This window comes from Engraulis encrasicolus, chromosome 7, assembly GCF_034702125.1.
Source record: "Engraulis encrasicolus isolate BLACKSEA-1 chromosome 7, IST_EnEncr_1.0, whole genome shotgun sequence".
NCBI classification, from domain to species: Eukaryota; Metazoa; Chordata; class Actinopteri; order Clupeiformes; family Engraulidae; genus Engraulis; species Engraulis encrasicolus.
The window spans coordinates 42,769,357-42,776,856 of record NC_085863.1 but is presented as its reverse complement, the minus strand read 5'-3'; the positions used below and the strand labels follow the sequence as shown (position 1 = coordinate 42,776,856).

Genomic DNA, 7,500 nt, shown 5'->3' with positions numbered 1-7,500 from the left:
GAAAAAGTCAAGATGTCAGCCTTTTTTCAAGATCCTGGGAGTTGGGTCGGGCCAGTAGTTTAGAGGAAAACACTTTGTGAAACCCGCTTAAGCGTGAAATGTGCTTTTAACATTGAAAGGAAATTATCCTTGTTTTTTGCCTTTGACCTTGGTGTAAGGACTTTTGGCACTGTTATGAAGAGATAATTCACCTCCATCTAAAATATGAAAAAACACTTCCGGCAACACCTCCTTATGCAGGCCTATTTTTTCCTGCTTTGCTTTCCATGGCTCTCTCTGGGCCATACGTCATTGCTATCGGGACTTTTAACTGCAACTCAAACAGGCTTTCCACTTTTTCAAAGCCTTTCTAGACTGTTTGATGAATGAGTGCAGCGTTTTAGTCCCTTGTTCTGAACATAATTGCATTTTGACTGCACGTTTTTGTACTCCATTTTTTGCTAGTCTTGACTGACTGACTGGTCATTTCCAGTTCATTTACCAACGAGAGCCCTTTTTAGCCCTCTTTTTCCCCTTCTGCTTTTGTCTCTGCTTGTGGGAATTCAATTTATACAAAGCATCGGCGTGGAATGTGTAGATAGTGAAAGCCAGGAGATGAGGATGGTGGTGGTGGTAGTGGGGGTGGGGTAGGGTTGGGGGTGGCGCAGAAAAAAAGCCAATCCTACTGTAAAATGAAAAGACTCGATTAAAAGAGAATTTATACAGAAAGTGCGTAATGTATCAGTCAGCGTTCCTACACCGAGCTAATGAGACATCCTCATGAGATCATCAGGATGCTGCTCTGGCAAATTCGATTAAGGAGAAAAAAGGGAGCCATTTAAGTAGCCTCCACGGCACCACGATCAAGCCTCCAGCCTCCAGCCTCCAGCCTCCCCTCCTGCCTTCTCCCCCTGGTCCTTTTTCTCCTATTCTTTCATCTCCTCTTTCCACTCCTCCTGCCTTCACCTCCTCTCTCCTCCTGCCCCACCTTCATCCTCAAGCCTCCTCCTCCAGCTCTTCTTTCTCCTCCTATCCTGCTCCTCTTTCTCCTTCTGCCTCCTCCTACTCCTCCTCCATCCTCGAGCCTCACACCTCCTGTCCTCTTCTCCTGCTCCCTGCTCCCTGCTCCTCTTACTTCTCTTCTTGCACTTCCTCTTTCTACTCCTTCTGCTTTCACCTCCTGCGTCCTCCTGCCCCTCCTTCATCATCAAGCCTCCACCTCCAGCTCCTCTTTCTCCTCCTGCCTCCTCCTAATCCTCCTCCATCCTCAAGCCTCCTTCCTTCTCCGCCTGCTCCTGCCTCCTTCTCCTACCGCCTTCTAATCCCCTTTCTCCTCCTCCTGCCTCTTTCCTCCTCCTCATCCTGACTTCACCTCCTCCTCCTGCCTACTGCCTTCTCCTCCTCCTTCCCCCTCCATGCCTCCTCCTCTGCTCTGCGGAGTTGGCCTGCTGCAAAGCCTCTTATCCACACACGGCTGGCTGGCCGAGTGATCCACTGCTGTGGATAAAGTGCCGGTAAAAGGGGATTTCGCTACAGGGAGATTTCTCGGTCCACTCTGCTCTGCTTGGCCCGAGAGAGGTACCAGTAAGGAGTCCAGAGCAGCCTAAGCCAGGTGTGTGTATGAAGATGACACCAGGCTAAATCCTAACACACATGAGATGGAAAGGGAAAAGGACAGCACAGTTATGAGCTCCATAAAGCTACATATTTTGTTTTGTTGTTATGATGTTTCTTGAAAGTGTGACCAAAAAACAAACAAAAACTAGTTTGAACTAGTTAGATTATGCATTAGTTTACTGGAATATAGTCTTAATAAATCATGTTGCCCCATATATATATAATAACGGAAGCCGCACCACCAGTGGGATCCTGTAATAGTCATTGAAAGGTTAATTACCATAGCACAACTCTACTACGACATACTGCAACAGAGGGCCTGTGACATTGCCATTCTGGTAACAGCAAATTTATAACACAGTGTTTTAACAGGTTAAGTAATCAGTTCAAGAACATTCATGAATCAGTGAGAGAAGTTTTCTTGTGTGGTGATGTTTCCTGGAAATGCGAATGCGTCCCAAAACTCTACAAAAAATGTATTGGAAAAAGATATACAGTAGTTCAACAACAACAACTCACTCACTTGTGCTCTACAGTACGTGGATAATACACTGTTACACTCCAGCCTGAGAGCTGCTCGGCCCGCTGTTCCTAAATAAACTTATTTCCGATAGCAACACTCCTACAACCTGCCCCGGGGGACTCTCCGCAGCGCAGCGCTCCTCTCAGCTCTGTAGCCTAGCGCTCCGTAGCGTACTGCTAGTGCTCCGATACGAGATTACAAAGAGCCCAGCGGAGAGCCTCGCCTCGCCAGGGACCGCACACAGAGGATACGGATGAGGATGTGAGGATGGGGATGGTGGGAAAGAAGGAGTCTAGAGTGATCTATGTGTGTGTTTGTGTGTGTGTGTGTGTGTGTGTGTGTGTGCGTGTGCGTGTGCGTGTGTGTGTGTGTGTGTGTGTGAGGGGGGGTAGAGAGAGTGTGCGTGCGTGTGTGTGTGTGTGTGTGCGTGCGTGCCTGTGTGTGTGTGTGTGTGCGTGCGTGCCTGTGTGTGTGTGTGTGTGTGTGTGTGTGTGTGTGTGCTGCAGCAATGCCAAAATGATATCTGCAATTTTAGAACGAGTCTTGCGCAACCCAAAAATAAGCACCAGCCAAGTTAAAAGGCTATTGCAATAACTAACAATGTTGTTTACTACATTGTGGGCAAAGACGAGCTTCATGTGCTATTTAGTGTATATATACAGACACACACACAAACACGTATGCACGAACACGCAAAAACACACACACTAACACACTAACACACACACACACACACACACACACACACACACACACACACACACACACACACACACACACACACACACACACACACACACACACACACACACACACACACACACACACACACACACACACACACACACACACACACACACACACACAACCTCACTCTCACACACAGCAATTGCATTCCCTAAGCATTTTTCTTTTCCGTACACTCAAATCCTGATGAAATCTTCGAGGGCCGTTCTGCACCACTTTATATTCTGTCTATTTCAGTGCCAACCAGCTCCGTTTTTCTTTTTTTCCACCTGTATTCGCCCCCAGGCCTATCCTTAGACAGCTATATGAAATACAGACCAGAAGTAGTAATAACAGGAATATGTTTTACTTTGGCAACCCTGAACTGGTGCTCAAAGCGAACATAGTAATGGCAAACGGAATAGAAATCTTATTTTTCATTTTATCTGAAATTTACTTTTTGAAGCCAGCCAGCCAGTCAGCCAGCCAGCTTACACTGTCACCATCCACCACATCCACAGTCCACAAAATCCCCCCATAGCCCCATCCCTAGGCCCATCTCTAGCCCCATCCCCATCCCCATCCTCATCCACACTTAAGCCCAGTCCCATATCCCCATCCCCATCCCCATCCCCATCCCCATCCCCATCCCCATCCCCATCCCCATCCCCATCCCCATCCCCATCCAGCCGTAAGCCCAGTCCCATATCCCCATCCCCATCCCCATTCCCATCCCCATGCCTATTCCCAAGCCCCATGGTGCACATGACATTCAACAAAGCACTACCCCTGGGAAAAGGGAAGACAGCGGAGATCTCAGCCAGAGCGTTAAGCCACCTCTCCTGTGTATATGAGTGAGTGTGTGTGTGTGTGTGTGTGTGTGTGTGTGTGTGTGTGTGTGTGTGTGTGTGTGTGTGTGTGTGTGTGTGTGTGTGTGTGTGTGTGTGTGTGTGTGTGTGTGTGTGTGTGTAGGTGTGTATGTGTCTGAATCTGTGTGCCTCTGGGCCTCTGAGCAATGCGAACACGTCAGCCCTTGCTCCGCTCCACCACGGTCAAAATACAAGATGACACGTGCAAGACTGGAAAGGATTGGGCGGCCGATTCCCCCGAGCGCATTCGCAAACCAAGCCCCTCTCCCTAAGTACCGGCGAGAGGGTCTTGTCTGTCTGAATCTTTCCCCTCTTGTTATGTCTATATAAAAGGAGGAAATAGCCTGTCTGAGACCTGTCGCCGCCTTCCCATCCCTTTCTCTTTCAACCTGAAGGAAGAGGGAAGAGAGTGTGGAAGGTGGACATGCAAGCAATGTCAAGTCAAGTCAAGTCAAGTCAAGTAGGTTTTATTGTCAATTTCTTTACATGCACTGGTCATACAAAGAATTTGAAATTACATTTCTTGCTTTCCCATACAGACATAGACTAATCTAGGTAAGGACATAGACAGTATAGACATAGACAGTACTTATACATGGACTTAAGACAGTATGGACATAGACAGTGCTCATACAGACATTTAAAGTGCAAGACTGGACAACAGAAGACTTGTAGAGGACATACATTAAGAGGTATTTGTTGTGCTTTGTGCTTTTCCTAAAAAAAGTCCTTTATAGCGTTCTGACATGGTAATAGTAGCATTTTGAAGAAAAAAAATATTAAAAAAGGTCTGTCAAGTACACCAGCAGCAGTGTGTGTGTGTGTGTGTGTGTGTGTGTGTGTGTGTGTGTGTGTGTGTGTGTGTGTGTATGTGTGTGTATGTGTGTGTATGTGTTTAGTGCAGGTAGAAGGTGCGGTGTGCGTCTTGTGTGTGTGTTCGTGTGTCTGTGTGTGTGTGTGTGTGTCAGTGTGTCAGTGTGTGTATGTTTGGGTTTAGTGCAGAAAGTGCAGTGTGCTTGTGTGTGTGTGTGTGTGTGTGTGTGTGTGTGTGTGTGTGTGTGTGTGTGTGTGTGTGTGTGTGTGTGTGTGTGTGTGTGTGTGTGTGTGTGTGTGTGTGTGTGTGTGTGTGTGTGTGTGTGTGTGTGCATGTTTTGAGTTAGTGCAGGTTTAAAGTTCAGTCACAAGTATAGTAGTGCAGGTGGAATGTTCAGTCGCAGATATGGTGGTGGGGTGTTGTCAGTGGCCTTGCTGGCTAGAGGCTGACAGTGGAGGGAGAGTGGGTTGAGTGTTCAGCATCTTGATCGCTTGGTGCATTGTGCTGCTCGCCAGCCTGGTGGTACGGGAACGGAGGCGCCTGTACCTCTTTCCAGAGGGCAGGAGGCTAAACAGTTTGTGTGCAGGGTGGCTTGTGTCTTTGATGATCATCAGTGCTTTCCGGGTGAGGCGTGTGGTGTAAATGTCCTGCAGGGAGGGGAGTGGTACTCCAATGATCTTCTTCGCTGTGTTCACAACACGCTGGAGTGTCTTCCTGTTTTTCTCCGTGCAGCTTCCTCCCCACACTGTGATGCAGTTGGACACGACGCTCTATGGTATGGATCCTCTGTAGAATGTTGTCATGATGGAGGGTGTAGCACTTGCCTTCTTTAGTTTGCGCAGGAAGTAGAGACGCTGATGGGCCTTCTTCGCCAGTGATGTAGTGTTGGTGGTCCAAGAGTTGATTGATTGATTGATTTGATTTATTTCAGAACTACACAAGAAAATAAGCAACACATTAAATTAATACAAGTACCATTTTTGTGTGTGTGTAGCTGAAAAGGAGTGGGATGAAGCCATTGCTTATTTATTCCCACCCCTTTAAAAAAATAAATAAATAATAATAATAATACTCAAAATGTGCACTACGCACTTCCATACTTTCAGACTATGCTATACTGTATAAGTTATTAGTGTCCATAGTAGTTGTGAATAGAATAAACTAAACAAAAGAAACACAGCAAAAAAAAACAAAAAACAAAAACAAAACAAATAAACAGATCATCACAATATATTTACATTTTCATAGCTATGAAAAATTGTTCTTTTAAATGTTGACTTAAATTGATGCATACTCTTACATGTTTTTAATTTCACACTTAAAGCATTCCACATTTTCGCTCCACAAACTGAAACACAAAACCCCCTCATTGTTGTTCTATTCAAATTCCTTTTGAAATTTAACGTCCTTCTTAAATTATATTGCACGTCATCTAATTTAAACAATTGTTGTATGTTTTTGGGCAACTTATTATTTTTTGCCTTAAACATTAGTTGTGCTGTTTGGTATTGCACAATATCAACAAATTTTAGGATCTTAGACCTTGAAAATAATGCATGAGTGTGTTCCATATGTCCTACTTTATGAATAATACGTATGGCTCTTTTTTGAGTAACAGTGATTGTGTGTAATGAACATTTGTAATTGTTGCCCCAGACTTCCACACAGTAAGTCAAATAAGGAAGTACTAAAGAACAGTACAAAATATAAAGTGACTCAAAATCTAAAGACATTTTTGCTTTATTTATTACTGAAATACTCCTTGATATCTTATTTTGTATGTACTTGATGTGAGGTTTCCAGCTTATTTTATCATCAATTAACACCCCAAGAAATTTTATTTCAGAGACTTTCTCAATATTCACTCCTTCAATTGAAATACAAGCCTCTGTGTCCCTTTTACATTTTCCAAATAACATAAATTTTGTCTTTGTTAAGTTTAACGATAATTTATTGTAATCAAACCATAATTTTAAGTTACTCATTTCATTCGTGATATATCTTCCTGTAACTTTTTTAAATTCCCCCCTGAACAAAAAATATTGGTATCATCAGCAAAAAGAACCAGTTTAAGCAATTCAGATACTTTGCATATGTCATTAATGTATAAAATAAACAATTTTGGGCCCAACACCGAACCTTGTGGGACCCCACACACAATGTCCAAATATGTTGAACAGCTCTCCCCCAGTTTAACAAACTGGCGCCTCTTATGTAAATAACTTGCAATCCAATCCAGTACCACTCCTCTAATGCCATACTTCTCCAACTTAATAATGAGTAGCTTATGATTAATGGTGTCAAAAGCTTTTTTTCAAATCAATAAAAATACCTATTGCATGTTGCTTGTTGTCTACTGATTTTGTGATTTCTTCAATTGTTTCTATTAATGCCATAGATGTTGCTCTGTTTGAACGAAACCCATATTGACTTTCAGAGAGTAGCTGATATTTATCAAGGAAATCATCTAACCTTTTGTTAAAGACTTTTTCCAAAATTTTCGAGAATTGTGGCAGTAAAGAAACTGGCCTATAATTTGTGAAGTGATGTTTGTTCCCAGACTTAAACAAGAGAGGTCGTCGCTGATGTGCACTCCAAGGAACTTGGTGCTGCTCACTCTCTCCACAGCATCGCCGTCGATGGTCAGTGGTGGCAGTTGTTTTTGGACCCTTTGGAAGTTGACAACAATCTCCTTGGTCTTGTTGACATTCAGCAGGAGGTTGTTGTCTTTGCACCATCTGGCCAGCAGGTCTACTTCTTCTCTCTCAATGCATAGGAATGTCTGTGGGATTCTGAATGCATATATGGATGAGGGGCTTGGGGCCCCACCTGACCCTAGAATCGCCTCTGGGTGACTGCATAGGCTTTTAAACAGGCTACCTCACAAATAGCGATGTACCACTGAAAGACTGCATCTCCATTTGAAGGGTTCAACAGCCAAAACCCAATCAGCACCACCCAACACCAGAGTC

General features: G+C 44.2%; 1 protein-coding gene across 1 annotated transcript in view; it reads right to left on the bottom strand.

Annotated features, from left to right (window-relative positions):
- The window catches only part of trpc5a (transient receptor potential cation channel, subfamily C, member 5a), a 60,215-nt gene that overhangs the window by 24,763 nt on the left and 27,952 nt on the right, over positions 1–7,500 (bottom strand). The window lies entirely within an intron of this gene.